Source organism: Triticum dicoccoides, chromosome 7A, assembly GCF_002162155.2.
Source record: "Triticum dicoccoides isolate Atlit2015 ecotype Zavitan chromosome 7A, WEW_v2.0, whole genome shotgun sequence".
NCBI classification, from domain to species: Eukaryota; Viridiplantae; Streptophyta; class Magnoliopsida; order Poales; family Poaceae; genus Triticum; species Triticum dicoccoides.
The window spans coordinates 16688981-16704516 of NC_041392.1; the positions used below are offsets into that span (position 1 = coordinate 16688981).

Consider the following 15536-nt stretch of genomic DNA (forward strand, 5'->3'; position numbering starts at 1 on the left):
TGATTGAACCTATTGTGGGATGTGCCTAGTATTTTATGTTAGTGTTATGATGGTTGATGCTCTTGAGAATGTTTATTAGTTCTTGGTGAAGCAGCTTCCGCTATAAGAATTATTTTTATGATATTACAATTTTTGTACGTGCGGACCAGAAGGTTTTGACACAGTGAACAATGTTGACGTCTTGCCTCTTGGTTCAGCGTGAATGAAACTATCCTTTATCTTTAAACCAACTTTATGTTTGTTGCCTGTGCCTTGTGATGGCAAGGATTTGGATTTCGTTTTTAGTTCTTTACCGGGCCCGAACGAAACAGACAAAATCCAGTATTTTGGAATATTTTCGAAAAAACTCGGATGAAAAGGACAAAACAAAATTTGAAATTTAAAATAAATTTGAACGAAAAATGACCTAAATTTCTTCAAAAAGGTTTGATCCAAGAAGAACCAAAACGCACAGTATAATACATTCAACAGGAGGAAACTTGTAGAAGAATCAACAATTACATAATTAATAATCCGAATCACAGCCGGGTTTTTCATTGTAAGCAATCACAAAGACAAGATACAAAGGGGAAAATGATGGTCTTTCCAAGCACGTGGTGTCGCAGCTTCAGTGCCGGCGTCTGCATCTCGTTCCCTAGCAATCTAGCGCTGCCTGATCCGAGGATTCACAAGCAGCCACCGCGGTGAAGTGGATGGGAAGTAGGGGAGCAAGAAGGATGTGGACTTCCAGCAGTGGAGAAGGATGGGAGGGGGTGGCGCTGCCCCGCCTCCCTCGGCTTGCGTCGGCAGCAGACACCGTCGGGCTGTATAGAGGAGCGGAGCAGCGCAAGGTCAAAATTTAGGGTTGGAAGGCTTCTGCGGAGACTTTTATACCATCGGGGCACATGTGCGCCCTACAGTGGACCACGGGTCGGGCTAGGAATTCAAAACGAGCCGAAAATTTTGGCCGGCTTATATTTGTACCGGGCCTGGACGAGATGGACGAATTTCGGATGAAATCCAAACTATGTGTAATCGTCCCTCAACTAAGTGATGTTATTCAAGTGGAGCTGCACGATATTGATTTTGAAGGTGGGCTTGCATCAGGTTTGATTTGGTCTTTGATTTTCAAGAAAAAAGGGCCTGCTTTGTGCAGCATTAGAAGACTCTGTGCTGAAACAAAACTGGGTGTCATAGTGTTTTTTTTTCTAGAGAAAACATTGGTTTGATTCACTGTAATTTGCTTCTCTGGAAGTGTCGTCTTGTGAGGCTACTGGTATGTCTCTTCTATTTGTGATGTCGATCTGGAGCGTTATCATTTAGGCAACTACTAATTGTTTGTGGGAATCATTTCGGTTGTTCAGGACACCCAAGTTTGAGTTGTGCATATTTAAATCGATTTGTAACATGAAATATGTATTTTCTTCAAGTAAAAAATAGGTATTTTGTTACAACACCATCATAACAGTCTGTGAGAAGATGTTGTCACGGGCACATGAATGGATTGCCTCAGAAGGATGCGAAAGAGCATAGACTTGGTATCACCCCCATATATCACCGAATTATTTGTTGCAGCACTGGTTAGGAGTTTGTAGTCTGTTCCAAAACAGTGGGAAGTTTATTCTTATGCAACTCACAGTATGTCTTAGAACACATGCATGTACATGGCAACTAGAATTCGGTGATTACTTCTACTCTCCTACTCGGAGAGTGACATTGTTCCCGTGTTTATATCTACATAAAATGAACATATATAAACATTAGCCCTCTCTTTTTTGGCGAGGTATAAACATTAGCACTCGTGGTACTCTCCAACTCTAGGGCGGGGGGATGTTCATATATCAAGTCTCAAGCTAGGTCGCCCTCCTTGAAAAGCCTGGCTTTGCGCTCTTCCGACAACATGCGTGCGAAATAGATCAGCTCCTCTTCATTGGTGCCCCTATTCTTTGAGTCAGGCTCGTTCTTGCCGGTTTCGACGTTCACCTTGCACACCTGCCTCTTCAGCAACGACTTGCCAATGTCAACGAGCCTGTTGAGATTCTCCGGCGTGGACACATCGACAGAGGCTGTTTCGCCATTGAGCCCATCGTCATGGATCCGGAGGTAGCGCTTCTCACAGTGAAGCGCCTGGAAAAGCACAGAGGCATGGATGTCGACGAGGTCGGTGCTAGCCTGGCTGAAGCTGTCGATGATGGGAGTGGCACCCCTATTGTATAGCCACCCGAGGACGCCCCAGTTGCTGCACTCGGCGACATCAAACTTCTCCTCAATCTTAGCCGCCCTGGTGCCCAATGAAAGGATCATGAACTTGTCGTAGTCTACCGGCTTGATGGGAAAGAAGTCAGGGTTTCCCATCAAGATCTGCTTGCTCACGTCGGTCATTGCTAACAACGTCTGTACCCATGCCAATTTTTCAAATATTAGACCGAGAGCACGGTACTTTGATACCATAACACATATTCACACCACATAGTTAGCGGTTGTAAATTAGGGATGCAAGCAGGGCGGGTTGACGGACAATATACAAATATAGTGCTAATTATAGATAATAGATGAGCTAATTGATGTGTTTATCATAACAGAATATTTACAAACCTAATTAATAGAGGTTGTTAGCAAGTCTCATCAAGCCTCAGTCACATTCATTGTCATTTGAGTAGACATGCATGCACAACTCACCGGATTGTTTGACGCCCGAGCAGCTCCTTGACGACCGAGTGGAGGTGCTCACCATCGTACTTGGTCCGGTCATGCTCTTCAACAATCCGAAAGGCCCTTTGCTACAAACATGGTTGATCATCTATTAAGATGCTATTAGCTCTCCAGATTTGGAGCATCCAAGTGGGTTGTGGTTAGTGGGGGTCACTGGCTTCGATCGTAAGGTTGTTTGTTGTTGCTTCCTGTTTGTTTTTTTCTTGTTATTATTTTGATTTTTCATACTGTTGATTTTTTTTCGTGATTTTTTTAAAACTATGAACATTTTTGAAAATTAAATAATAAATTAAATTCATGAATATTTCTGAAGTTCATGAACATTATTAACGTTTGTGGATATTGTTAACTTTAGTGAACTCTATTTCAAATTTGTAAACATTTTTTCAAATCCATGAATATTTTCTAAATATCCAGGCATTTGTTTATAATTCATTTTTTTAATTTGGAACTTGTTTAAAAACCCTAGTAATGTATTAAGTTCTCTAGATTTGGAGCCCCCGGTGCGTCGCGAGCTGTGGGAGTGAGATAGCTTGCCCCACCCGGAACAGTGTGTGTCGTTGGTTGATGGCTCATGTTTGTTTATTCTTTTATTATGAATGTTCTTTTCCTTGTTTTAGTTTTTCACATTTGAATTTATGAAAAATTATTAAAAGGGAGATATATCATATGGGAACTGGCATTCGAGGAAACCGGTGAAAACCACGAGAAAAATATGTTTTTAAATTTTGAAAAAAAATCAGAAAAAATTATGGATCTTAAGAGGATGATGTATTATTGCCACATAAAATTTCAAGTTGAAACACATTAGGAGATGTGAGCTAGGAAAAAGACAAATCAGCGTTGAATAGTGATGAACAGTAATGTCACTATTCAGCGCTGAATTTCTCTTTTTCATACTCCCTCCTTCCATCTATAGAGGGCCTAATGAGTTTTTCATGGCTAATTTTGACCAAATGTTAGAGTAATAATATATGACATGCAACTTACACAAAGCATACAGTCAAATTCGTATGTGAAAGGAGCTTTCAATGATATAATTTTCACATTATATATCTTATGTATTATTAATCTTGTCAATAGTCAAAGGCGGTCTTGAAAAACGCATTGGGCACTATATAGATGGAAGGAGGAAGTAGCTCACATATCGGGATGTGTTTCAACTTGAAATTTTGCCTGGCAATAAAACATCACACTCTTAATATCCCTATTTTTCAGATTTTTTGAAACTTTAATATATGGTTTCCATAAAGTTTTCATTGATATTATCCCTTATTAAAATATGTCAACACTTTAATTTTTTTAAACATTTTCACATATCCAAGAAATAAATAAATTTATTAATACTTTAAAGGTTCATGAACATTTCCGCAGCTTGTATTTTTTAATCTGTTGTTGCTTCAGGTTTGTCTTTTTATTATTATTATTTTGATTTTTTATATTTTTGGTGAAATTTTTAAAAACTATGAATATTTTTGAAAAACAATAATAAATTAAATTCATGAATATTTCTAAAGTTCATGAACATTATTAATGTATTTGGATATTTTTAAATTTTGTGAAATTTATTTCAAATTTGTAAACATTTTTTCAAATCCATGAATATTTTCTAAATATCCAAACATTTGTTTTACAATTCATTTTTTTAATTTGAACTTGTTTAAAAATCCTAGTAACGTATTAAGTTCTCTAGATTTGGAGCCCCCGGTGCGTCGGGAGCTGCCCCACCCGGAACAGTGTGTGTCGTTGGTTCATGGCTCATGTTTGTTTATTCTTTTATTATGATTTTTCTTTTCCTTGTTTTATTTTTACACATTTGAATTTATGAACATTTATTAAAAGGGAGATATATCATATGGAAACTGGCATTCGACGGAAACCGATGAAAACCACGAGAAAATATGTTTTTAAGTTTTATAAAAATCAGAAAAAAATATGGATCTTAAGAGGATAATGTATTATCGCCACATAAAATTTCAAGGTGAAACACATTACAAGATGTGAGCTAGGAAAAAGACAAATTAGTGTTGAATAGTGATGAATAGTAATGTCACTATTCAACGCTGAATTTCTCTTTTTCATACTCCCTTTTTCCATCTATATAGGGCCTAATGCATTTTTCGAGGCTAATTTTGACCAAATGTTAGAGTAATAATATATGACATGCAACTTACACAAAGCATACGGTCAAATTCGTATGTGAAAGGAGCTTCCAATGATATAATTTTCACATTATACATCTTATGTATTATTAATCTTGTCAATAGTCAAAGGCGGTCTTGAAAAACGCATTAGACCCTATCTAGATGGAAGGAGGGAGTAGCTCCCATCTCGGGATGTGTTTCAACTTGAAATTTTGCCTGGCAATAAAAATCACCCTCTTAATATCCCTATTTTTCAGATTTTTTGACACTTTAATATATGGTTTCCATAAAGTTTTCATTGATATTATCCCTTATTAAAATATGTGAAGACTTTAATTTTTTAAACATTTTCATATATACAAGAAATAAATAAATTTATTAATACTTTAAAGGTTCATGAACATTTCCGCAGCTAGTATTTTTTTAATTTGTGAACTCTATTTCACATTTGGGAATATATTTTTCAAATCTATGAAACTAATATAAATATCTGAACATTTTTTACAATTCATGTTTTTTTATTTTCGATCATATCTAAACATACGTGAACATCTTTAAATTTAGCGACTTTCTCAAATATAAAATGATAACAAGCTTATTGTACGACAGCAATGGAATGAGAGAGAAAAATTGGTAAACAAACAAGTTGAGCAGGGAGCCGAGCTAAGCGGGCGGGAGCTTTGTGGGTCGGCCCAATAGTCTCACACACGATCACTGCAAGATCTAAATGTGTATGGACACCACAACTACGCACAAAACAACTCTATTCTCTTCTCAGAAAAAAAAACAGTCTCTAGCAGCATCCCATCATGATATACGAATGAAAAAACACCACCATAACATAATTAATACACAAGACGACATAGACAAGACCAAAACGAAACAATCCACTGCAATAATCTGCTAGAACCCCAAACTAAGAATAGCGCGACAATGCGCTCATTATCCTCTATTATTATTATTATTATTATTATTATTATTATTATTATTATTATTATTAGCGGGTTATGCTGATTATATAGTATATGGACTCGCTCGCAGTTGTGTGCATACATCTTAGTTATGCGTGTATAGAAAAATATAGACTTGCTGACCTGACCGGAGGGAAGATATTTGGGCAGTGTTCCATGTAGAAGTCATTTATGTCCTTGGCGGCGAAGAGCGGACGGCCGTCGGCGTTGGGCGCGGTGAGCATGGCCGTCACCAACCCTCCGGTGCTCGTCCCAGCCATCACGTCGAAGTAGTCTGAGATCCTCGCGTCCGGTCCATCAAGCTCCTGTATGTGTGTATGTACATGTATATATGGGTCACATCACAGACCACACGTGACAAGGCGCGGCAGCATGCAGGTCAGAGAACTGGGTAACCTGGAGCTTTTCTTCGAGGAAAGCTAGGATAGTCCCGGGGATGATGCCGCGGACGCCGCCGCCGTCGATGCTCAGCACGGTGACGATGCTCCCATATGCCGGCGGCGGCGACTTGGGAGTGGCGAGCGACGGCATGCGGCCGCTGAGCGCCCGCCTCGCCGGGTTCTGCAGGGTCAGGGGCCCGTTGCTCAGCTCCGGCCGTCGCATCCCCACTCAGATCGACCGCTGCTAGCTTTGTGACTGACGATCGATCGGTGTAGTTAGTTGGCTTTGTTCGATGCATATATGTGCAACACATTTATACTCTCGCGCGGATGCAAGGATAATGATCTAAAACGGCTTATATTTATTTACAGAGGGAGTTTATTCCATCCTAGGTCTCTAGCTAGCTAGCTCAGAAAAGTCAAAGTGTAGTGAGGTGTTAGAGCATCTACAACAAGACATGGCTAATTCAGGTCCTCAAACGCCCGCGGATGCGCCAACACTGATGGGGCACGTCTCATATTTTTGCTTTCACACTTGCGTCTCTTATATCTGAAACCTCAAAACCATGCAACACATGCAACGCTATGTAAAACATGATCAACACGCAGTTCATCAAATCAACATTTCATCGCCAGACAAAAGGAGCATAGTTCATCAGAGTTCAATGGCGGACACTGCAAATCCGTACTACTAAGTACTTAAAACATAGATAACATATAAATAGAACGGGGAAAGGCAGAGGAAATCACCATTTCCTCGCTGGCCTCTTCCCCTTCCGGTCGTCGACGCGGTTGTGCCGCTACTCCATGTAGGTGTCGGCGTGCGGAGGTGCGTCATCGTTGGAGCTAGAGGTGGAGCCGTCCGACAGGTCGGAGTTGGAGCTGCACCTTTTGCCCGACAGCTCCTTCGGATGACGGGCCGCCTTCGCCTTCGCCGCCACGTCTTTGTTTGCCTCACGCTTTGACAACTCAATGGCGAGTCCTTGCATTCTTACACCGGAGGTGCCGCGCATCCGTCTCCGCTGTCGTGAAGGGCGAGCTCCTCCACATCGTCGAGTTCCGCTTCACATAGCAGGATTGGTCAGTCGTCGTAGGAGCCGGATTCCCCACCAGAGGCAGGGTTGCTTTGGTCGCCGACCATCGAATGGGTTTGGAGTGGATCGGAAGTGGAGTGACGGAGAGGAGACTGAAGTGGAGTTTGAATTCACTGTGGTCTAGAAATTTCCTGATGAGAATATTTGTGGGGCACGCATGGCCAGGCTGGGCAAAGCCGACATGGCGACGCGCCGGATCGTTTTATATCCGCTTTATATTTGGGCTATTTATGAGAAATGCTGGATAGCCCAAGCATTTGAGGATGATTTAAGGCGTTCATCCAGGTCGGTTTTCCATGACCGATCCGTGACTAAGCCGTTTATGCGGACGTTTGCGAACGGTTTGAGGTGCGCGGCCGGCTGTAGACGGCTCTAGCCTAGCCGATCGAGCCGAGCATGCGGGGGCGGGTGGGGCCCATCCATCGACCTCAGCCGGTCATGGTCGATCGCCTTGGAGGAAGGAATATATGTATGTACGTACCCACCGTCCACGCTCTTTGTGTACCAACTGGATCCAGTCGCGCGCGTGCAGGTGTTTCGGCCGTTTAACTTATGTTATCCGCTTACGTACGTAGCAATAGTGTTGATGCTCCCATGGACACTTAGTACGTATCCATCACATGGTACGTAGGTGTAGTGTTTTTTTTCTTGCCAGGTATGTACGTGTACCCTGAGAGTGTTTTCTTTTAATACAGTACACCGCATATTCTCACGTAGACACATATACAGTTATCCCTATAAACACACGCACACACCCTGCTCATACTAACACCTCCGAGATATTAAACCGGCATAACATTTTAAGATTGACGAAGTCTCACTGGCAACTTCGTAGTCAAATAGAACATCTCCTCACACTAAACGAATGTCGTCGGAAAATTCAAACTAAATTCAGAAGAATGCGAGAAAGCGGTGCCAAGTCTAAATACACCACAAGGTAGCTTACCATCTGAGCTACACTCTGTTTGTCCGTGGGAGTGTTGTTGCTCTGATGGATAAATCCTGACAACAAGGTACGTGTACTTAACTCATTTGTTTCCTTTCCCAGGACCTAATTATGTCACTAGTTACACTAGTAGAATAAGGGCCTTTAATCCCGGTTCATAAGGGCCTTTAGTCCCGCTTCCTGAACCGGGACTAAAGAGTCGGTACTAAAGCCTCCCTTTTAGTCCCGGTTCTTACACCAACCGAGACTAAAGGCCCTTCACGTGGCCGCTGTCTGGAGGTCCACCTAAAAGAAATTTTATGAATTTTTTTTAAATTTTTCTGAAAAACAAATTGATTTTTTTGAATTTTTTTCCCGATTTTCAAATTTCTAAATTATTTTAATTAACCTCTAATCTCTAATTACCCTCATCACTGCTCACTTTAACCTCTAATCTCTAATCACCCCTCATCATTCCAAATCATCTAACTTCTCGGGCGGTCATCCATCCTCTCACTACTCCAGCCTAAGCACGCTTAACTTCTGGGTTCTATTCCCCCTCGTTTCCAAGTCTGCACTTGTTGTTTTCCTGACAATAGTAAGATGTCAATCGTATTTAACCCTTATGAGTTTAGCTTGAGCATGAAGTCACATGTTTCATTGTTTGAGTTTGAAACTATTATTCTAAAAAACAATAATTATTTAATAAAATACTAATATTTCTTGAATAAGTAGTTTGACCATAGTTTGACCATAGTTTGACCAGATTTGACCAAAATTCAAAAAAAATGAAATAATTATTTAGTAACACTAATATTCTTGAATAATTATTTAGTAACACTAATATTTCTTGAATAAGTAGTTTGTCCATAGTTTGAGCACAGTTTGACCAAATTTGACCAAAATTCAAAAAAATGAAATAATTATTTAGTAACACTAATATTCTTGAATAATTATTTAGTAACACTAATACTTTTTGAATAAGTAGTTTGACCATAGTTTGACCAGATTTGACCAAAATTCAAAAAAATTGAAATTTGAGCATATCTTTTTTTCCTTTTGGAATTTGAGGATTCTAAAAATTTGCAAACGGGTGGTAGGCCGTCAAAATCGGATGTGGATTTTCGTTCTAAACATTTGATATATTATACGTTTTTTCCGACATCGTATGCAAAAGTTACAGCCGTTTTACATTTCCCTACACTTTTTGCAAAACATGTCCGAATTTATGTTTTTAAATTTTCCTAACTAGTAGATGTAGTAACATAACTACATCTCGAAGGATTTTAATTTTTGAAGTTTTTATCATTTTCTTTTGCTTTTTACAAAAATGAAAAGGCGATCAGGGGGGTAGAGTTTGAAAATGGGACCTTTAGTACCGGTTTGAGACATGAACCGGTACTAAAGGGCATCGCACCCTTTAGGCCCTGTTTGTTTTGGATTCTAGGAGCAGATTCAGCTTTGCCAGTGAAGCCGAATCTGGAATCTGAAACAAACAGCTAGTTGGAATCAGCTTTGCCATTGAAGCCGAATCTGGATTTGGACCATTTTTAGTGCAATTTCCTGAAGCACCTCAAAGTGTACTTTGGTGGTGAAGCTGATTCTCAGAATCAGATTCGCCAGTGAAGCAAATCCACATGTGATTAAAATCCAAGCGAAGCTGAAACAAACATGGCCTTAGTCCCGGTTCGTGTCTCAAACCGGGACTAAAGGGCTCATTTGAACCGGGACTAATGCCTTTAGCGCACGAACCGGGACCAATGCTCACATTAGTCCCGGTTCGTGAATGAACCGGGACTAATGGGCTTATCTGGTCCGAACGAAAGCCCTGTTTTCTACTAGTGTTAACATGAGGGTGACTGGGTGAGGGTGGAAGATTTTTTTTTTGAAACGGAGGCAAAAGCTTTGCCTCATCCATTAATTAAGATAGAAAAGAGTTTGTTACAAGACACCCAACAAACACGGCATGCGGATTACTCGCGTGAAATAAAGGACCCTAGCTTCTTTGCGCCGGCGATGACCCAAAGGTTGGCCTCGGTAGAGATGGAGGAGAGCAAGATTGGCGGTGGAGCACTCTTATGCTTAAACACTCTTGCGTTACGCTCGTTCCAAATCGTCCATGAGACGAGCATAGTGAGGGAGGCCATGGCTTGGCGGTGAGGGTGGAAGATGATGTTGTCGAGGAAAGACTTGCTGCTAGGGATTACTCTATGTTAAGTAAAAGAAAAAGTTCAAGACCTGCCCCCCTGTGTGTAAAGAAAACATATCATCAGAAAAAGTTTGTTGATGGTTCCTGTTTGTTATTTCTATTAGTTATTCTGGTTTTTTTGTTCTCTTTTTATTTACAATTTTGGCGCACTTTAATTCATGAATATTGATTAAAGTTCATTAATATTTAGAAAAAATGTTAACATTTTTGTAAAATTCAAGAAATAAATAAATTCATGAATATTTTTAATGTTCATGGAATTTTTAAAAATTTGTAACAAATAAATAAATGTGCCAAGTTGTTTCAAATTTTTGAATATTTATTCAAATCCATGAATATTTATAACCATTTTTATTAAATTTTGAACATTTTTCAAAGTCCAATATTTTTTAATATCCAATTGTTTTCAAAAAATTGAAATGGTAGCTGGAATTTTACAAAATAGCCGTAGAGAAAGCGATAATATTTTTTTTCTAAACCAACGAGTGGAGCAGGGAGCCAAGATGAGCGAGCGGGAGCTTCATTGGTTGGCGCATGTGAACCTTATAACAGCAATTCCACGATTTCAGCAAGGAATAGGAGCTCCCAAATGGCACACACAGCGATCACCGGTTGACACCGAGATCAAAATGTATACTAACACCACAACCATGCGCTGAACAACCCTACTCTTCTCTTAGCACACATATTGTCTCTAGCAGCACCCCATCATGATATACAAATGTGACAAACACCACCGAAACATAATTAAATCCGAAGAGAACTTAGCTAAGAACAAAATGAAACAACCGACTGTAATAACCTGCTAGTGGAAAAAAGACAATCCCACGAATGTATTATTCACTATAAAAATACTTGAACGAAACACACAAAAAACAAAATCATGTATATCTAGCACATGTATTATTCATCATAAAAATACTTGAATTTGTCCTTTTTGTGTAGCTCACATTGTGTGTAGTTTTCTTTCAGAATTTGTTTAAACTTAAAATGTTGATCTCTGTTTTTCTTTTCGACAAATTCCAGACTCCATGGAGCCTTAGCTCGGCAAGCTTGAGGAAAGGAGTCATGTGGCCGAAGGTGAGCCTCGGGAAGAGGATGACGTGCATCGTCGTCAGCGAGGACAAGAACAAAGGAGTCGGCAACAGCATCGGCGTCCATCTTATTCCTCGGTGTTTGGATCGGTGTCAAGTCAATTCTGGGTAATATTTTGCACTTAAAACTTGTGCACACAAAGAATCTGGGTTCTGAATTAGTCGCCGACACTACTTTGCTAATGTAGCAAGATTAAAACTTTGTAGGTCCATAAATCTCAGTCCCTCTTTCTTCTTCGGAATGCACAACATAGAAAGATTTGATTTGTTTTATTACAACAATCACCATCAAACTGGAGAGTGAGAAATGAAAAATAAGAGGATTTTCTCGAGCTGTTGAACTGGAAGCCAAGCACAAACATAAAATAGAAGGATTTTATGGCCCGGTTTAATCAGCTGTCCAATCCAACCCAGCCCAAATAAAGCACGTCCACTATTCTCACTCTCACTGGGTCCGTTCACGAGCGGAAGCAGAGGAGGATCCAAAGAAGAAGAAAAAACGAGCGGAAGGAGAGTGAGGGGGGAATCATGGCCGTCGCCGGAGGAGATAGCCTCCACCGCCGCGTCGACACCGTCGCCGTCGCCAACGCTTCTCCTTCTGATTCCCTCGAGGTACGTGCTTTCCCTAGGACTATCCGGCCACCTTCTCTCCTGCCGCCCCCAATTACCCTGGAGCGGACAATCTGACACAGGAACCCTAGAACTAGGAAGAGAAGCCTGGGACCCAACCAATTGAGAGGCTCTTTCTTGCTCTATAGGAGGAACTTCAGTTTATTTCTGTTGAACCGAAAGCCAAGGGATTGAGCCGTATAGTCAAATAAACAATGCCATTTTTATTGTATCTCTAGGAATTTTAGTGTGTTATTATTAGGTGGGAGAAGGAAGTAGTAATATTTTGTTCTTCCTTCTGAGTAATTTCTTACATAGACAGCAGAGACCAATTAACCAAGTAGGCGCTGCGGCTAGAGTAACTGGGTAATGATAACTTTATACATTGCTCATGCTCTTAGCAATTTATCTCAGTTTGTACACTCTGCAGAGGTTTGAGCACTTTTCCCCACAAGACTCGATCTCCCCCATTGGATTTCTCGCACTACATGGTGTTTGAGAAACGAAAGACCGAGACACAGTCTTTCAGAAGCATTAACTCTAATCCCGGGTAGACAATACCAACCTACATCCCCTATATTTACTAGCCTACCACTGGAAGATGTCACGCAACATACTCAATTATGCCAGAGCCCATAATGGTTTGTGGCTGCACACGAAAGTTTCTAGCATGAATAATCTTATGATCCCTTTGAGTCTGGGTGGCGGACCATAGGAGAATCACACGGGTACCCCGGGATCTCCTAGGACAACACTGGTATAACCCCAGGTGCCCAAAACCAACAATCCACGAAGATGTGTATTAAAGTTGCCACCTTAAATTGAACCATTAATTAATAATCTCACATCTGTCATGGATTCACTCAAACCCAACCCACGTCTACGAGCATAACATGACAATATAAGCATAACATAGAAGTAATTCCCAAGGGTTTGATAATAAAACAGGTAATAGGTTCTACCTCATCATCTACTTCCCAATACCCACAAGTTAATCACATCCTAATCATGCAATGTTTGAGGATTGTAACTAATGCATAAAAACTGGGTGTGAAAAGAGTATGATCAATGTGTTACTTGCCTTGCTGACGATCCGCAAAACCTAGTGACTCGTAGTAGCACGCTTCGCACTCCGGGAATTCTATCGCAAACAAACAATAGCATACATAAGCACTCAAGAAAATATGCACGGGTAAAAATCAAATAAGAAGATCTAACCTGAAAGTTCAACTGAAGAACTCCGGTTTGCAAAAAGAATCAAATCAAACGGAGCAACGAAACTCAAACTGCGAAAGAAACAAGGTCCGATTACTAATCTGGACTAAAGTCAATTTTTTACAGTACCAAAATCTTGTTCAAGTTGATTAAAGAGAAAGAGGGCTTCGAGACGAAGATCTAGGCGCTTGAATCGCCTGATTCCGATAAACGAGCGCAAAGATAAACTAAAACGAAGATCAGGGCACAAATCACGATCGAAAATAATCACGAAAAAACCATGGAAAAAGAAAAACGGACGAACAGGGTAACGAAAGAACGTTCGCTGTCTGTGACTAACGGGTGAACAACGTTCGTTAAAACAAACGTACGGACGAACGTCCGCTATTTAACTAAACCGGGAAAAACCGAACCGATCTAAATAAATAAATAAAATGAATCTAGGATTTTCGAAATAAAACCAATCGGTTTTAAAAAATCCGGCGGCTACCTCGGCGAACATGTCGGCGGCGGCGGCGGAAACTCCGGCGGGGCGACGGGGCGACAGCGAGCGGAGCGGCGGCGGGGTCGGCGGCGGCGGCGGCGGCAGCGGATCCGGCGGAGGGGCTGGCGGCTAGGGTTTCGAGGGCGGGCACAGGGTGGGCTGAGGCGGCGGCTCGGGCGGGCTTTAAAGGGGCCCCGGGCGCAGTGTCCTAGCCACTTTCTCTAGGACTATCCGGCCACTTTCTCTCCTGCCGCCCCCAATTACCCTGGAGAGGACAATCTGACGCAGGAACCCTAGAACTAGGAAGAGAAGCCTGGGACCCCAACCAATTGAGAGGCTCTTTCTTGCTCTATAGGAGGAACTTCAGTTTATTTCTGTTGAACCGAAAGCCAAGGGATTGAGCCGTATAGTCAAATAAACAATGCCATTTTTATTGTATCTCTAGGAATTTTAGTGTGTTATTATTAGGTGGGAGAAGGAAGTAGTAATATTTTGTTCTTCCTTCTGAGTAATTTCTTACATAGACAGCAGAGACCAATTAACCAAGTAGGCGCCGGGGCTAGAGTAACTGGGTAATGATAACTTTATACATTTCTCATGCTCTTAGCAATTTCTCTCAGTCACTCTTTTTTTTAGATAACGGTTCATTCTTCTAATCTTTCTTATTCTCCATTTACTGCAGAGAAGCAGCGACCTGTTCGCGGTCCCTGCCGTGTCCACGCTCCAAGGCTGGGCAGAACTACCGGATGCCCTGCTTCACTCCATTGTTCATCTGTTGGGATCCTTCACTGACTTTGTTTCCTTCGCTTCCACCCGTCACCCTTGGTGTGCTGCCTTCTCCTCGGGTCTGATAGTTGATAGTCCTGACCAGCAAGCTCTGAAACTTTGATATGGGGGATGATGCTGGCACTCCTCAGATTTCGTTGGAGTATAATAATGGATTTGTGCTCGGTTTCTAGCCTCTTGGTTCAGCATGTCTGATAATGTTGTTCATCTTTAAGCCAGCTCTACCAGCTTCTTACGAAAAATTACCTCTGCTAGCAGAAACCAGAGACTTTTGCAGGTTGGATTGGATAGGGGATGTTCATGGTGGAAGGAGCACTTAAGCTTTCACAGCTAGTTTCATCCTCCAGTTTTAGACCTTGTAAGAGATCTTCATGGTGGCAACTCAAGCTTCTGCAGTTTGTTCTGTCTTCCGTTTAGCTCTGCTGTTTATGGCAAATTTGCCTGAAGTTGTATATATACTGGGGCCTTGTGATTTATCAGGCATGGGCAAGGGATTCTTCTTCGGTTCTTGTAACATGAGTGGCCTTAGATGCATGGTTTGATTCCTGGTTGCAATTGCATCAAAATGACTGTTGACTGAAATGAAAAGAGCACCTGGTTTGTTGTATGGTTGCTATCCCTCAACAGAGCTTCAAAGCTGCAACTCGGTGGATTGGAAATTGTTTCATTTCCAAGTTTGTTGTAAGCAGAAACCTTGAGAGCAGAGCCGATCGACGAATCACAAAGTGTGAGTTTCTGTTCCTCGAATAACTTGTGTCTGTTAATTTGTTGCCAAGGTAGGTGCAATATTATGTTACTATAGATTTTTTTTGTGGGTTATGTTACTATAGAATGCTCAAATGTATGTTCCCTTAAATGTTGTTGGATATACAATGGATTTCAGTGCTACCATGAAAGATGTAACTAAGAGCATGTCCAGCCGTTGCCCCCCCCC

At 41.2% G+C, this 15536-nt stretch overlaps 1 pseudogene; it reads right to left on the reverse strand.

Moving 5' to 3' along the window:
* Positions 1-1827: 1827 nt before the first annotated feature.
* On the reverse strand, positions 1828-6409 carry LOC119328618 (annotated as a pseudogene).
* Positions 6410-15536: the final 9127 nt, after the last annotated feature.